Below are 17,841 nucleotides of genomic sequence, written 5' to 3' on the forward strand. Positions count from 1 at the left end.
AACAGCCTACAGCTCTACCCTCATGTGCCTCTAACACAAAGGTCAGAAACCAGATGCCTCCAGTATCTGGAAATCATGTGGAGACTGCCCCACTGGGAACCCAGAGGCAGCTCCCACCCAACACAGAATCATAAAACACAGTACCTACCTACATCACTTGGAGGCTGGAACCCGATTTTTACCTTTAGGAAAATTATTCTCTGCTTAGAAGTTCGGCACTGTTGGTTGTACCCTCGCCCCATCACACCCCAAAGAATTTGTACTCAATTTGTCCCTCTAGGAGTCAAGGAAGCCCAAAACAGTTCTGGTTTCCAGGGAGATGTTGACTTTACAGAGTAAGGTTCAAACATTCCATACTAAGTTGTTCCTATTAACCAAAACAATGATAATTATAATAACACCTCAAAATTCCTGTTCTAAAGAATTCCAACCCTACAGCTTACTGAATTACATGTTCCAGGTATAGAATCTGCTGCTGCCAACATATAACCAGGAGCACTCACTCACTAACTCCTGGTCTCTTAAAATGCAAGTTGGCTGCAAAGCCAAAGTTTAATAAGTTACCCAGTCAGGAGGTCATATGGTCATGAGGGGAAAAAATAAGTACACGTCTAGTCCTTTGAAAACCAAGGGCTTTCACTCTAAGGCATGCACTGCTGCTGATAGCTTGAAAAGATATAAACAGCGTACAGAAAAAGAAACAAAGCACTTCCAGTCACTCAACTCACATGCAACAACCTTGTCAGCCTATGCTCCTTCTACTTCACTGGAAGATTCAAGAAAACAAACCTGGGCACAAACAACCTCTGAAGAAACTTCTTAAAAATCTAAACAATGTTGGGACGCCTGGCTAGCTCAGCCAGTGGAGTATGCAACTCTTGATCTTGGGTCATGAGTTTGAGCCCCACACTGGGTGTGGAGGTTACTTAAAAAAAAAAAATCTAAACAAGGCTGTCTAGTTAACAGAGAGAGACCTTGGTCCTCAAAGTATTTTCATCCTCTTACTCATCTTGACAGAGGCCAATGCCTCCAAGGACCACCCGCCCCAACAAGACACCGTAGCACTCAAAACCCCACAGATGAGTGAGCAGTCAAGGTAGAGCTGCTTCCTGGAAGGTACCAGTGGGCTTGTATCTAGGTTTGTTTGATTCTATCAAATGCTAGCTACATCTAAAATCACCTATTACATTTGTAATTGTGAAACATAATAAAAAAACACCCCTGAACCCGTAACTCAACCTAAGAAACATAACCAGCCTTTGTTAAATATCAGAGTCCTAATTTACACCGGAAAGGAAAAGGATAAATGTAATATTAACAAGTAGCCATTACAGAACAGTACAGGGAACATTACTAGTCAACCTTTATTTCCTTCTCAGCAGCCTATGGGAAGGATACTCTGTCCCAGTTTGTTTTTTTTTTTTAACGTTTTTTATTTATTTTTGGGACAGAGAGAGACAGAGCATGAACGGGGGAGGGGCAGAGAGAGAGGGAGACACAGAATCGGAAACAGGCTCCAGGCTCTGAGCCATCAGCCCAGAGCCCGACGCGGGGCTCGAACTCACGGACCGCGAGATCGTGACCTGGCTGAAGTCGGACGCTTAACCGACTGCGCCACCCAGGCGCCCTACTCTGTCCCAGTTTTACTGAAGCAGAGAGGTCAAGGGCCTTACTTAAGCCATATTAGGATGCAAGGGTCCCAGGGGACTCAGTACATCTGATAGGTTCCTTCCTCAGGCCCCTGTTTCTACTGCTGAGAATACTCAGTTTTCTTTGTCCAACCTCATCACACTTGTGCCAAACTCTTGCTGGTTGTGCCAAACTCTTGCTGGTCTTGCCAAAGTGCAAGAACCTTCAGTGGGTAGACCTCACCTCTTGGGAACTCATGACCCAAAACACTATGTATGAGCAGGCACTATCTGAAAGAAGAGTTCTCCATTAGAACTCAATACCATCTTATAACAAGTGCTGGTATTGACAGTGTGATCTCAGCATGGTAAGTATGTTTTATTCTTTTATTTGATAAAAACAAAACGCCACCCCCAATCCTAAAACAGAGAAAAGAAACCTATCATTCTGCCCAGTCAGAAGGATAAAATAGACTAGATTTTGTCCCCCTCTAATAAAAGAAAAAAAACAAAAGGTAGGAGGAAGGCAAACACCCAGGGTAGTGCCAGTGCCAGCTGCTCCTTTCAGAGGACACTTCCACAGAAGACGAAGAAATCAGACATACTGAAGCATCATGGAAAGAATGGAATTTTTTTACTCAAATGATCTTTCCAGTACCATTCCGAATAATCTCCCTATCTGGGTTTTAAAGGAACAAAATTAGCAGCCATCCATGCAATCATATAGACTTCATGTAGAAAAGCCCTCTGCCAACTCCAGGAGGGCCTGACCAGGGCTTTTCCATCCTCCTACCATCACCAGCTCACTCACCTGATCCTTACAGAACCTGCTAATGCACAACAGCTGACCATACATCTGGCTCCCCATCTGAAACTAACACCCCTGAAAAAGAAGCAGCCTCTATCTGTCCACTCACAAAAAACAGAAGTACCTCATACTTTTTTTTCCCCAAGGACACACTGGTCTAGGGTCAAAAGAACCGCCTGATGGGGGCACCTGGGCGGCTCAGTCAGTTAAGCATCCGACTTCGGCTCAGGTCATGATCCCGCGGTTTGTGAGTTCAAGCCCTGCACTGGGCTCTATGCTGACAGCTCAGAACCTGGAGCCTGCTTCAAGCTCTGTGTCTCCCTCTCTCTCTGCTCCTCCTCCACTCATGCTCTGTCTCTCTCTTTCAAAAAATAAACATTAAAAAAATAAAAAAGAACCGCCTGATGGGTAAGGCACTTTGGTATCAGGAGAGAGTATCCACGTCCAAAACAAACCTGTTTTTTAAAAAGCTGAGTCCCTCTGGCTTCCCCTACCTGGAGAATCATACTGTAGCATTTCACATCTTGAATAAGTTCTATAGTTGATTAAAGCTAAAACAAATTTTTTCCAGCCTTATTGAGATACAATTGAAGGCCAAAATAAATTTTTAAAAATTTAAAGCCTATTTCATTCACAAATGGATTAATCCTATGCTTCCCAGAGGATTCCAAACATAAGAAAGGCCTGGAGAGAGTGCCCAGCCTCTTGTGACCAGGCACTAAGCCACCCTTGGGAGCAGCAGGGCTGCCTCTCCAAATATGGCCTCAAATCTGTTGCAAGAGTGAGCTCAGGCCTGCAAAAGGGTCCACAAGAATGTTTATCAAGACGTGACAAAATCAGAGGACAGACCTAGGAGCAAACAAAACACATGCACCATGCCTCAGAACAGTCCTGAACAGCAGGGCAGCATGTGAGGAAATGACTACTTGCTGGGCCCTCAGCACCCAGAAACCACAGCAGACCAGACAGAAGCCACAGCAGACCTGACACTGTGCCTGCAGGCACAGCCCACAATGAGCCCCATTCTCCCTGGAAGCTCATGGCAGGAGAGAAGAGGGGAGACAAGGATATTCCTTCACCCCCTCACACAGAGGAAAAGGACAAAGGCAGCCCGGGGCACCATGGGCACATGAGCAGCCATTTTCCTTTCCACCTTTTTGATTCAAAAAGAAACCCCTCTTTAAAAAATCAGAAGGGAGACCTGAGGTCCCATCTGATTAAGGTAGCATTAGATGGGCAAATTAGATGCCTTACACAAGAGTCCCCTCTCTCGTCATCAATGCCTAACCAGAAGGAAAAAAACTCAAGGCTTTGAAGGGAGAGGGGACCCCACAGGCCCTGTCAGCTCAGGGCGGGCATTCCAAGGAAAAGAATCAACTTTTCCTGCTAAGAATTTCTTCCCAGCGCCAAAGAATCCAGTCGCTTTTTAAAGTACTTTAAAACTGGAAAAAGCACATCTTCAGACTGGCAAACACAGTATTTTAAGTCTATACTGTTGACCCTTCTGACAAAATATTGTGATCTTTTCCAGGTAAGCAGAAGCAACAGCTGGTAGCACAAATCCAGAGGAGAGAGTAAGACAGGAATCCTACTGTTATCTATTTGAGACTTTAATGAATTCTATTTTTAGATCTTTAATAAAGAGCTTCTCTTCTAGTCTCCTCCCACCAAATTTCTCTACTCAGGCAATTCAATCTTCCCAACACTGCTCAGTCTAAAAATATAAGACACTTATTCAGGCATGCTTAACATAACAGGTAGAGCAAAGTTCTCTACATTTCCTAATTTTCCACAAGATGCAGAACCCACCCCTGCTCAAGGACCACTCATCAGGCTGGTCTCCACTATTAAAAAATCCAGTAAGCAAGGCTCCCTGAGGTCAGGGCAGTTATGATGCAAAGATAACCTACCAGCCCAAACAGGAGTATACACGTGACATTTATAGTGATGAGAGATGCGTGTTTTATGGAAGCATTCCATAGTAAAATAAGGGCCCAGAAAATGGATGGTGTCCCAGGTTCTGATTAATAGCCAAATAAAAAGGAAATGCTATTTGGAATTCCATTATTCACTGTATAATTTTTCTTGGCAAAAATTGGCTAAAGTATCAACCCAGTCCTAGAGAACTGAGCTAATTAAGAGAGGCATGTATGACAACCAAGGCAGAACTAGTTCACTTCTGCTATAGACAGCCTTGGGAATCTTAAGTAATCCCTTATCAATCCCTAGGATGCTTGGAGGGAAATGCTCCCAGCACAGAGAGAGGTAAAATAGAAACGACCATATCATTTGCAAAAACAAACATCTCCAAGTCCACTAACCTATTTCAGTAGATACGAACTATTATTACTTTTTTAATGTTTACTTATTTATTTTGAGAGAGAGAGAGAGAGAGAGAGAATTCCAAGCAGGAATTCAAGAAATCCAAGCCCCAATGTGGGGCTTGATCCCACAACCATGAGATCATGACCTGAGCTAATACCAAGAGTTGGGTGCTTAATCAACTGAACCACCCAGGTGCTCCTAGATACCAACTATTAGAAAGAACTCTGGGGGCACCCGACTGTCTCAATCAGTAGAGCAAGTGACCCTTGATCTCAGGTCATGAGTTCAAGCCCCACGTTAGGTGTAGGGCTTACTTAAAAAATAATAATAATACGGGGTGCCTGGGTGGCTCAATTGGTTAAACACTCGACTCTGGCTCAGATCATGATCTCACGGTTTGTGGGTTCAAGCCCTATGTTGGGCTCTGTGCTGACAGTTCTGAGCCTGGAGCCTGCTTCAGACTCTGCGTGTCTCTCTCTCTCTCTGCCCTTCCCCCACTTGTCCTGTCTCTCTCTCTCTCTCTCTCTCCCTCTCAAAAATAAACATTAAAAATGTTATTAATAATAATAAATTAAAGAAAAAAGAAAGAACTCTGTAAGAGATGCTTCTTGTTTGTAGATCCCCATACTCCACATACAAAAACTCAACATCCATAGAAATGAAGAGCAAGTGCCAAGCTGGGCACTGGTCATTGTTTCCCTGAATATGATACATCCTTCCAAGTGTCTCACTTGTCCTTGAGCTCCCCTTGATGGCACCCTCCCCTATACTTAGGGTATCTGAGAGCTGGGACCGCCTCAGGAAGACTGAATCTGTGGCTACACCTACGCCCAATGGCAGAGAACATTGAGCCTGGGCCTCTGCATGGCTATAAAAATCACATATCCATACAAGTCACAGAAAAGGGACCAGGGAAAACATACACCATGCTTAAAAATAAAAACGAATACAAACCAGCCTCACTTGACATTACAGATGTGCTCCTACAATACAGATGTGCTCCTACAAAACTGTAAGTCATGTCTCACTTTTTTCAAAAGCTTTATATTTAATATGGTGATAAAAAAGATTCTAGGGGTGCGTGACTAGCTAAAGTCAGTGGGGCATGCAGCTCTTGGGTTGAATTCGAGCTCCACACTGAGTGTAGAGATTATTTTTTTTTTAAATAATGAAATTCTTAAAAAAAAAAAAAAAGATTCCAAAAAAGCTTAATGCCCAAAAATGTTAATAGCAACATTACATATTATAATCAAAATAAGAAACAACTATCTAAGAACTACGAACAGGTTAGCCATTACAAATGTTGTATATCTAAAACACAGCTCATGCGGGGCGCCTGGGTGGCGCAGTCGGTTAAGCGTCCGACTTCAGCCAGGTCACGATCTCACGGTCCGTGAGTTCGAGCCCCGCGTCAGGCTCTGGGCTGATGGCTCGGAGCCTGGACCCTGTTTCCGATTCTGTGTCTCCCTCTCTCTCTGCCCCTCCCCCGTTCATGCTCTGTCTCTCTCTGTCCCAAAAATAAATAAACGTTGAAAAAAAAAATTTAAAAAAAAATAAATAAATAAAACACAGCTCATGCTATAATGCTAAGAAAAAAGCAGGATAAAAATGGAGTCTATGCTCTAACCTAAACTCCGTAAAAGTGCTGCCCAAGGTCTCTGGAAGACACCCAGGTCTCAGGGAATAATGGCTGCTCCTAGGGAGAACTGGGGACTAAAGGGATGGGTAGAAGCTTTCCCTTGCATAATCCTTTTGAACTTTCTGAGTTTGTACCATGGGTTGGCATTTCCTATTTAAAGAGAGACTAGTGGGTGCCTGGCTGGCTCAGTCAGTGGAGCAAGCAACTCTTGATCCTGAGGTTCTGAGTTCAAGCCCCAGATTGGGTGTGATTAATTTAAAAATAATAAATTTTTAAAAATAAAATAAAGACTGACTACAGGTATCTGGCTGGCTCAGTTGGAAGAGCATGAGACTCTTGATCTTGGGGTTGTGGGTTCAAGCTCCACGTGTGGTGCAAAGATTAAATAAAACTTAAAAAAAAAAAAAAGAAAGACTAAACTTGGGGGACAAAGGATTTTTCCTTTCTTTTAATTTTCAAAATTTCTTATTTTAAATATATTTATTACTTGATACAGCTTTTTCCCCACTATAGTGTCTTAAAATCCCATAATCATTTTGCCAAGAATGCAAGTCCCAATCATCTTTCTTTTGCAGCAATCTCTTTTCAAGTACCTTACCTTGCCTTCTAGTGCTAGGCAGCTTTAAAAGTCTTTTATCTTCCTGAAGAGCAGAGGCCCTGCAGGAAAAGAAGGATCCAATATTGGTGAATGCCCACAACCAAAAAAGAATTACACCAAAAGAAGTGGGGAATGCCACTCAGTCTCCTGCCCACCCCACCAATCAGTCACCTTTCTTTGTCAAAGAGTGACAAACTAAATGTTTTCTGTAGAATTAAACCAGTACCAAAAACTGTAAACAATTTCAAAGACAGAAATAATTCCAATAGGGGCACCTGGCTAGCTCAATCAGTAGAGCATGCAACTCTTGATCTGAAGGTCATGAGTTTGAGTCCCGTGTTGTGCATGGAGATCACTTAATTAAAATAATTATAATAAACAATTCCAATATCTAAAATTTAGACAGTGGTATTTTAACCTCAGGGCTATTAAATGTACCCCATGATGTGTAGGACAAAGTCAGCCATAAAAGTGATTTTTTTATATTCAGTTGATTGTTCCCACTATGAGCCTGATTTTATTTTTTAATGTTAATTTATTTTTGAGAGAGAGCACGAGCGAGGAGGAGCAGAAAGAGACACACACACACAGAATCTGAGGCAGGCTCTAGGCCCTGAGCTGTCAGCACAGAGCCCAACACAGGGCTTGAACTCACCAACTGTGAGATCATGACCTGAACCCAAGTCAGATGTTTAACCAGCTGAGCCACCCAGGCACCCCTATGAGCCTGCTTTTAAAACAGAAGTAGAGGGGCACCTGGGTGGCTCAGATGGTTAAGTGTCCAACTTCGGCTCAGGTCGTGATCTCGTGGTTCATGGGTTCATGCCCCATGTCGGGCTCTGTGCTGACAGCCCGGAGCCTGAAGCCTGCTTCAGATTCTGTGCCTCCCTCTCTCTCTACCCCTCCCCCGCTCACACTGTGTGTCTCTCTCTCTCTCTCTCTCTCTCTCTCTCAAAATAATAAACATTAAAAAAAAATTTAAAAATTTAAATTAAAATTAAAAAAAATAAATAAAACAGAAATAGAGGCACCTGAATGATTCAGTCAGCTAAGCATTCAACTCCTGACTTCAGCTCAGGTCATGATCTCACAATTTGTGAGTTCAAGCCCCACACTGGGCTCCACGCTGACAGTGGGTAGCCTGCTTGGGATTCTCTTTCTCCCCCTCACTCTCTGCCTCTCCCCCACTCACTCACATGTGCACATGTGCACTTTCTCTCTCTAAAATAAATAAACTTTAGAAAAAATAAAGCCAAAGTATAAACCCAGGCACCTGGCTGGCTCAGTCCGTAGAGCATGCAGCTCTTGATCTCAGGGTACTAATTTCGAGGCCCATGTTAGGTGCAGAGACTGCTTAAATAAATAAACTTATTGATTTTTGAGAGTCAGAGAGAGACAGAGAGCAAGTGGGGGAGGAGCAGAGAGAGGGAGACACAGAATCCGAAGCAGGCTCCAGGCTATCAGCACAGAACCTGATGTGGGGCTCAGACTCACAAACTGTGAGATCATGACCCGAGCCGAAGTCAGATGTCCACCCAACTGAGCCACCCAATCGTCCCTTTTTTTTTTTTTTAATGCTTATTTATTTTTGAGAGAGAGACAGAGGGCGAGTGGGGGAAGAGCAGAGGGAAGATAAAGAATCCGAAGCAGGCTCCAGGCTCTGAGATGTCTGCACAGAGCCCGAAGCAGGGCTCAAACTCAAGAACCGCAAGATCATGACCTGAGCCAAACTCCACTTAACCGACTGAGCCACCCCAGGTGCCCCCAAAATTTTTAATTACAATAAAATATAAGTATAAATTAAATCAGCATACTGCTAAAGTTTCTTTCAGATTTAATTTACTCCAACAGAGAACACAGAACAGCTTCATCAACTTAGACATCTTCAGTTTATGATATTGTACCACTGCATCCCATCCATCTTTCCAGCCTAGACCCAGAGCAAAGTTAAGAAAATGCTTAGCTATCAAACACAAGAAATAGGAAAATAGGAAAATAGGAAACCCTATTCATTAAAGCTAAATTAAGCCCTCTGGCTGGTGTAATTTTGTAAACTACTCTAAAATCCTATTTATAGAAATTGCTATCTGAGCAGTATTACTGACTAATGATCAGAGTGAAATAGAACGGTCAAAAGGCAAAGCAGGTTATGTGACTCGTAGGAAGACTGTTTTAAATTATTATCCAGAGGCATAGACACAAAAAGACTCACTGGGAAATAACTAGATTAATCACTTGTGTATTCAAAACCACTATCACCTTACTCCAGGCCTAGAATGTCAACACAGAAAAAGCAGAAAAAGATGGAGGCTTAAGAAGCAACAGCACAGAAACACTGGCAAAGGCACAGATACACTCTTTAATGGGGAGGAGAGAGAAAACTCCAGAAAAGGACAGAGAAATCCTTAACCAATACACAGGACACACTGAAGAACAACACACTACCTGAATTTATTCTCACTCGAGTTCCCTTGGAGTTCATTCAATACTCTATAGTCCCCATTTGGGCCCCCGCAATGAAACCAGCATTTCTTACTTCTCTGAATACTCTGGAAGCCTCTAGCCTCCAAGCAGTCACACTCTGTAGTGGCTCCAATCTAAACAACACACCCAGAGGACCTGCATATTGAACCAAACTTCTCATCACTGACTTCCTATACAGGCTAGGAAAAACCTCACAAGGCCTCACTCTTATTCTTACCCATCCACTAAATGGGTCTATCACCACTTGCCATTCCACTAGGCTAGTTGTACACCTCTTATCAAGAAGGCTATGACCAAAATAAACTCAACTCAAAAAGGCAAGCAAGGTAAAGGGGGATCAACTTCACACTATCACGGGCTACCTTTAGTTTGCCCTGCGCAGGTCAAGTCTGCAAGTCAATGACAATTTTTCAATGAATCCAGCCAAAAGCCACATCATCCCTGCTATGATTCTGAGTCTCCCAAACTGTAGACATTTTAAAACACACTAGTCCCCTACCCACCAAGTGGGTCAACAAATCATGGTTTCTCCTCCCTAAGTACATCCCTTCCTCGCCATTTCTTTTGACCACCCTTTCTACCTCCAGCAATTGCACCCCCTGCAACCTGTGTCAAAACTGGAACACAAGCACTATCCCACTCAGAACTTCCAGAGATACCCTACTGACCCACCTCAGCCTTCAGGTCAGTCTTTTGCCCCACTTTTCCCCAAGGGATACTTCATTTGGCTCCAGCCTATCTACTCCTTGGTCCTTAGGCACAGCCTGGTCTTTACCTCCTCCACCTTTTTTAGCTCACCCAAGAACAGCCCCTCATCTTGCCTGCCTGCCACAGACTCAATCCTTCTCCCCTTTTGGCAGTCTAAGGGCCCCTCTTTATTCCGATTCTCGCAAGTCCTCACCAGTACTTAGCTGATGCTGCCTTACTCCTCCATCTTTCCATTGCCACCTTCTGCCCCTTCTACTCAATGGTAAATCCCTGATGGTACCAGCACCATTCAGGTCCCTAATGTCTGCTGAACTGACTCATCTTGAACCTTCTTTCTCCCCCTTCATTCCCCTGCTGACCACTATTCTTGTTCAGGTCCCCTATCTCCCTACTGGAACACAGCAGTAACCAACTTGCCTCCAGTCCAGTCTCCAAACTCATACTGGAAGCTAACTTTCTCTTCTTTAATATTTAAAAACTAAATTTTTGGGGGGGGGGGGGAGCGCCTGAGTGGCTCAGTCAGTTAGGCATCTGACTTCAGCTCAGGTCATGGTCTCACGTTCATGAGCTCGAGCCCTACATCGGGCTCTGTGCTGACAGCTCAGAGCCCAGAGCCTGCTTTGGATTCTGTGTCTCCCTCTCTTTGCCCCTCCCCTGCTTGTGCTCTGTCTCTCAAAAAAATAAAATAAAATGTTAAAAAAAATTTTTAATTAAAAAAAAAAAGAATTATTGAAAAATAAAATAAGTTTCTTTAATGTTTATTTTAGAGAGACACGGGGGGGGGGGGGGGGGGAGGGCAGAGAGAGAGAGAGTCACAATCCAAAGCAGGCTCCAGACTCTGAGCTGTCAGCACAGAGCCCGACGTGGGGCTCAAATCCACAAACTGTGAGATCATGACCTGAGCCAAAGTCGGATGCCCAACTGACTGAGCCACCCAGGCGCCCTGATAAAATAAATTTTTTTAAAGTAAACTTATGCCCATCGAACTCACAACCCCAAGATCAAAAGTCGCATGTTCCACTAACTGAGCCAGCCAGGCATCCCGGGGCTCATTTCATAAAACCACCACAGCTGTGCTCCAAGACCTTCAAGGATCCCTGTTCCTACATAACTCTAAATTCCTCCATGTAGTATTCTGGTTCCAACCCAACCTTCCAGAACATACAGAAAAGGTGGCCAGTCTTCTCTCTCCCACGCCTTGCCTCTGTTCCACCTCTTTTCCTTCCAGAGTTGTGATCTTCCTGCCATCAACTCCTTCACCAATCAAACCACTAACCTTTCTTGAAGGTCCAGCTCAAATGAAGTCTTCCCCTAAAGTCTGCCCTTGCCAGCCTAAGACCCAAGATCCTTGGCTTACTTCAGCATGGTGCCCAGAGCAACCAGCACAGGCCCAGGAAGGCTCAGACAAACCCTGATTTCTAAGAATGGTCCCTCACAGTATGTTCCTGGAATTCTGTGTGGAGTCCCTGACCAACTCTCCCATATCACCCTGGCATTGTGCCTACCACCAGACACCTGGGCTTGGTCTTCGCCAGAGAAGCACCCAATCAAGGCTACCATTATCAGTTTGATACAACACAAATGCAGGTGTGCATAGCCACCTGTGACTCTACCACATGACAGCTGTATGACCTTGGGAACATTCCTTCATCTGTGACTCTGTTTCGACAGTCAATATAAAGGATTCTTATAACCATTAGCAATGGTGCACACAGAACAGAACCAGAACCTTTGACTATGGCTGATATAGTTCCATCATATCGCTAACCTAGAAAGCAAGAAAGGCTAAACAATTGTGAAGTAAAGGACTGAACATACTCTCCTCTGCATCAACAAGAATGAACACACCTCTACTCTAAAATCAATACAATAAGAACAGGAAATGCAATGCCCTAAGTTCAAGGGAGAGAGAAGGTTTTTAAAAAAATCAAATGCCATGCCTCTTCTTTCCCAATCTCCGTCAAAGTGGCCCCAGGGTCCACCATACCCCATCATTCTCAATGTTTAATAGACACCAGCAAACTTGCAGAAGACATAGTTAAATCTTCGGTCATGCTTAGTTTTCTGACCCACACATTCCTGAATGCAGGTTCCTTCTCCTACCTGCTCCCCCACCCCAACCCCCACCAACCCCAGCTTGGCATTCCCTCTGCTCAACCTTTTCAGCCTCTCAGCTGGCTCCTCCTCCCTCCTCATCTCTCCTCTACTGGCTGACCTCACGACCAGAGTTCCTGAACCCCTCCCCTCCCTGCACCACCTATGTAGTCACCAGCCAAGATCTTTCTAAACATGGGTCTGAACCATGCCACTCCACTAATTTAAAAGCCTTCTCAGGCTTCTGCACCCGGAGTATAAAGTCTGAACTCCTGAGCACAAGAAAGGCCTATAGCTCCCACTTGCCAAGCTGGAGAACTCACAGGTGCTATTTTAGGAGCACATGTACATGTGGTTCCCTGTGTCCAGACCTTGCTGTCCCCCAGCTAATTCCTGCTGGCCCTGCAATGCTCGGTTTAGGAATTCCCTCTCTCCTCAGGCTCTCAAAGCACCATGTGAGCACACTTAGTGGGCAGATACTATCAATCATTGGTTCCCTAATCCTCACTGTCCCTGAAACGGAGTTCCTTCAGGGCAGAGCCAGCTGCTTTTACATGGGTCCCCTGAACCTACCACAAAACCAGGCAAGTAGTGAAGCCAAATATTAGTTAAATGAATGAATGCATTTTGTCAAATCAACTTTTCAAAACAGGGAAGACTTGCTTTCTTCCTCTTTCAACCGCAGCTCATATCTGCAAGAGCTTTCTTTCATGTTCCAACCAGGTGTTTGTTGCTTATATAGTACTGCTTACTCTTCCTTTCATACAGTATCCCACAGGCTTTGAATAGGTTCACACTATGCATCATACTCTCCTCAAATCTGATTTCTCCAAGAAATGGCTCCTCTGCCTCCTTTAAACATACAGGCCATGAACTCTTATGCCTTGGCTCCACAGCAAACAAAGTCCAATTCAACTCCACACTCCAACTAGAGACTTTTATGCCTCCAAGGTTGAATCCTTTTTAAAACAGGGACATTCCAAAAGTATCGTTATCTCTGAGCACTAAGCATAGAACAACCTGATAAAGTTACAATATTCCATCTACACAAACTCCAAAACACCTGGTAGCACATCTAACTCTTTATCTGGACTTCTGTCCTATAAACACCACCCTCCCTGCACTGAATCTGGGTTCCATGCCAGGAATCGTTTCTCCTTGCTTATTTAGGGAAATGGCAGGCCTGGCTCTTAAGTTAGAACTCTAGGCTATAAACGTGCTTGCTGTCCCAGGCTCTAGCTTTCACCAAGGCAAACTTCACGATCATCATTAAAACTAATCCAGAAGTCGGTTTACAAATCTAAAAGCTTCACATGTCATAGAGAACAAAATATCCATTTTTAATCAGCACTTGAGTTTGTACGAAATTAACTTGGAATTTATAGCAGGATTCTAAGCAGAGACAGCATTTTCTCTGGAGACACTTTACAAATACACCCGCGGGTGAATCTGGTTTTCCAAACACCAAGTAAAAAGGTGAAAAGACAAGCGGCTCCCAAAGAAGCTCAAGAGTGTGTGTGGAGGCGCGGGCAGGAGGGGGGACCCCAAAGCTCTGAGCTGCTCAGGTACCAGCTGCTGCAGCGCCCTTCCCCGCCTCCTGCGGGGGGGTCAATGCCCCATCCTCAGGCTTCCACCCAACTGAGCCGCGCGACCCTCTTTGGAGGGCCAGGGGGCGGCCCGAAGGCCGCACACGCCTGCAGCCAACGCGCAGGCCCCGCGTTCCCCGGAGCGCGGGCCGGGCTGAGGCCTGGCCCATCCCCGCGGCAAGCAGCCCGGGCCCGGCCGCGGAACGCCCTGAGCCTTCGCCCGAGGGACCGAGAAGAGGGGGCCGGCTCTCTCCGTGCCGCGCCGCTGCCTCACCCGCAAGGACGTCCGCGACCGTGTCCCTATCCCGGGCCAAACCGCGAGCAGCAGCAGGTGTTCCTCGGAAGGCTCGGCCGGCCACGGGGATAGGGGCCTGGGCTGCTAAGCTCGGCAGCAGTGGACCGGCAGCGCACTCACCGAGCGCCGGCGGGCGGGCCGCGGCAGGTGCTTGCTCCTCCCGGCCGCAAGACGCCGCGCCGCCGCCGCCGCTCCCCGGGGACTCGGCGCCAAGCTGCCGTCGCCGCCGCTGCCGTAGCCGAGCCCGAGGAGCGCGAGCGCCGCACCGCAGCCTCCGCGCGAGCACGTACCGGGCGGTGAGAGGGCGCCGAGCGCGAGGGCGGGGCGCGCGGCCGGAACCTAGCAACCGCCTGACACGCGAGTGCCGCAGCCAATCCCGCGGCCAGCTCCGCGCGGCGCCGACCGGCAGTCCACGCGACGCCCGCTTCTGCCTGCGTCCGCCGCCCCGCAGCGCGCCGCACCCGCGCACAGGCCCCGCCTTCATCCGCGCCGCTCCGCTCATTGGCCCGCCACGCCCCTGTCCAAGAGGACACGCCCTATCCTGGAAGCCCTGCCCCCGGCCAGTAGCGTCCGTCCCCGGGACACGCCCCGGCCCGTCCGGATTGCCCCCAGCCCTCTGGGCTGGTGGTGGGGGAGGGGCGTCCCGCCAACCTCAGGCATTGGGGCCTCTGAGACGCTCCCAACCGACCCAGGGTGGTCAGACTCGAGAACTGGCCCTGCCACAACTGACCACCTATCGTTTGGCCCTCCGATTTCCCTGGAACGCAAATCGAGAGGTATTTCTAAGCCATGAAAACAATCAGAAAGCGTCCTCTAAATTGCTAAGGATGACTACCCTGTTGCGTGGCCCTTACGCGGATGGGGAAACTGAGGCGAGGGCCGGAAGGGCGGGAAGCTGGCCGCTCTCCAAAGGCCTAACCCTTCCCGCGAGGACGTCCGGGAAACGCTTCAGGCCTGACCCCCGTCCCCTCCCCCCGCCCTGAACTCCGGAATCCGTTGCCTCTCCTGGTGCCAGGAATAGCTCTGACCCGCTGGCGCTGGTCACTCGCTACTTGTGGCCCGCATTCTTTCAGGGGGTGAGGGAATAAGGAGCGGAGGTTACCGATGAGGTCTTCCTCCCTTCAAGGGGAGGGTCCTAAAGGTGCTCTCCCCCCGGGGTTTACCTATGGCCTCCTACCCCAAGTCCCCAGACCTGACAGTCACTGGACCTGAATAATTACTGGATGGGTTGGGATGGGACTCATGGTGAGCTCTGCTCTGTTTCGCTACCAAACCGTAGTCAGGATATGTCCATTCCCTCCTGGGCCTGTGTCCAGGCTGGAATTCCAAGCCTACACTTTTGTCAGAGCACATTCTGAACACAGAACTGGCTGCTGCCTGCCGGGGGGTCCTCCCTGCATCCAGAAAAGTCTGGGTCTCCCCTGCTTTCTCCTCCTTAAGGAGTGTCTAGGAAAAATAAATCTCAGAGAGCTGAAAGGAAAGTCTCATCTCTGAAATACACATACCTGTCTGATTTTTTTTTTAAGATTTTTTAAAAATAATATTTATTTCTGAGAGAGAGAGGGAGAGCAGGGCAGGGGCAGAGAGAGAGAGAGGGAGACACAGAATCTGAAGCAGAGGGCATCTGGGTGGCTCAGTCAGTTAAGTGTCCGACTTCAGCTGAGGTCATGATCTGTGGTTTGTGAGTTCGAGCCTCACATTGAGCTCTATGCTGACAGCTCAGAGCCTGGAACCTGCTTCATTTCTCTCTCTCTCTCTCTCTCTCTCTCTCTCTCTGTCTCTCTTTTAAAAATAAACATTTAAAAACATTAAATACAAATAAAAAATAAATAAAAGAATCTGAAGCTGGCTCCAGGCTCTGAGCTGTCAGCACAGAGCCCTACCCAGGGCTGGAACCCACAAAAAACAAGATCATGACCTGAGCCAAAGTTGGATGGTCAACCCACTGAGCCACCCAGGCGCCCCAAGTTTTTGTGTTTTTTTTAAGTAATCTCTGTATCCAAAGTGGGGCTAGAACTCACAACCCCAGGATCAAGAGTCTCATGTTCTACCAACTGTGCCAGCCAAGCGCCCCTGTGATTCTTTATGCTTAAATGCATAAGCTCCAAAGCTCATTCACATAGATTAGAAAAGGACGCCTGGGTGGCGCAGTCGGTTAAGCGTCCGACTTCAGCCAGGTCACGATCTTGCGGTCCGTGAGTTCAAGCCCCGCGTCGGGCTCTGGGCTGATGGCTCAGAGCCTGGAGCCTGTTTCCGATTCTGTGTCTCCCTCTCTCTCTGTCCCTCCCCCGTTCATGCTCTGTCTCTCTCTGTCCCAAAAATAAATAAACGTTGAAAAAAAAAAATTTTAGAAAAGGAACTAAAACCCAGGGAAAAGGCCCCAAAACCATCCTTTACATGTTAAAACTAAAAAATTAGTGGCCTCTCAAATCCAAATTTAAAATCTGCTGCTTTGAAAAGGCTAACAATGTGGAAAGTTATTGGGTTTCTAAATAAAATACATTCTTTCATTCACTCCTTCATTTTACCAAGTCTCCGCACTCACCCCTCCCCTCCTCCAACATACACCAGGCACTGCTTTGTAGCCCTAGGTTCTGCTGGGTATTTTAGTGCCCACTGTATAGGTATATGTTATGTTTTTCCAAAGCAAAAGACAGCAGTGAGTGCTGACCTCCTGAGGCACCGCCCTCCTACCATCTGCACAGAAGCTGCTGGCCATTCTAGTCCTCACTGATCATCCATGGCTGCCAGAGTAACTCCACTTCTTCCCTTTTGGCCCTGATCTTCCTAGATGAAACACCAGGCCTTATTCTGGCCTCCAGAGTGCCAGTGTCCCATGCCTAAGCACCCCCCAGATTTCTGACCAAGGAAGGGACCTCAACCAATTGGTGCCAGAAGGTGGATTAAGACTTTCCTAGTCCTGGAAGGATGGCGCAACAACCAGAGTGTGCCTGAAGCCCTCACAACCAAATCCTTTCCAATCTTTGCCTCTCTAAGTTTGGGGTTCAGTTAGAGGCACTGACCCTAATGCTCTCCCCCTTCCGTAGCCCTTCAGTCCTGGCACATCTCACAGGTTTTCCTCCTTCTAGCCTCTAAACTCTGGGCCTCCAAAGCATAAGAGACTGTTGAGAACTGAGAACAAACTAAGGGTTGATGGGGGGTGGGAGGGAGGAAAGGGTGGGTGATGGGTATTGAGGAGGGCACCTTTTGGGATGAGCACTGGGTGTTGTATGGAAACCAATTTGACAATAAATTTCATATATAAAAAAAATAAATAAATAAAAAATAAATAAACTCTGGGCCTCACCACTAGCTTTCTTCATTTTTGTCTAGAGTTGGAGTGCTCCCCAACCCCCTGTTCCTTCAGGCTCTAAAAGGCAGGCGTCCTGGCTGGCCAGAGTTGACCAGCCTTTTGGGGCCTAACTAGCCCCAGCTAGAGCCCAATCAGCATCCCCTCACCCCCAAAGGCCATAAGAAAGTAAAGAGGGAAGTAGACAGCTATCTTTATGAGCCCCTAGGTTAAGTGGGGGCTGTAAAGTCAAAGCCTGTTACTCTCTGTAGTCCTGAGAGTCTCAAAGCCTTTCCCCTCCCAGGGAAAAGTGCATAACCCACCCTAGGGCTCAGCACAAGGTCCCCAGTGACTCACTCTTGGGCGCTATTCTGGAATCCCAGGAAG

At 46.8% G+C, this 17,841-nt stretch overlaps 1 protein-coding gene across 4 annotated transcripts in view; it reads right to left on the minus strand.

Annotated features, from left to right (window-relative positions):
- DAG1 (dystroglycan 1) overlaps positions 1-14,594 on the minus strand; it is a 70,481-nt gene extending 55,887 nt beyond the window's left edge. The window contains exons 1-2 of one of the 4 annotated variants that reach the window (XM_086698213.1): positions 14,286-14,594; positions 6,999-7,057 (exon numbers count right to left, since the gene is read on the minus strand). The gene's annotated coding sequence lies outside the window, so the exon portion shown is untranslated. Of the gene's footprint in view, positions 1-6,998; positions 7,058-14,144; positions 14,225-14,285 lie in introns of those variants that run through there. The other 3 variants (XM_086698214.1, XM_086698215.1, XM_086698216.1) reach the window with 3 other exon arrangements.
- Positions 14,595-17,841: the final 3,247 nt, after the last annotated feature.

This window comes from Puma concolor, chromosome A2 (assembly GCF_028749965.1).
Source record: "Puma concolor isolate L17-30 chromosome A2, mPumCon1.1.hap2, whole genome shotgun sequence".
Lineage (NCBI taxonomy): Eukaryota > Metazoa > Chordata > Mammalia > Carnivora > Felidae > Puma > Puma concolor.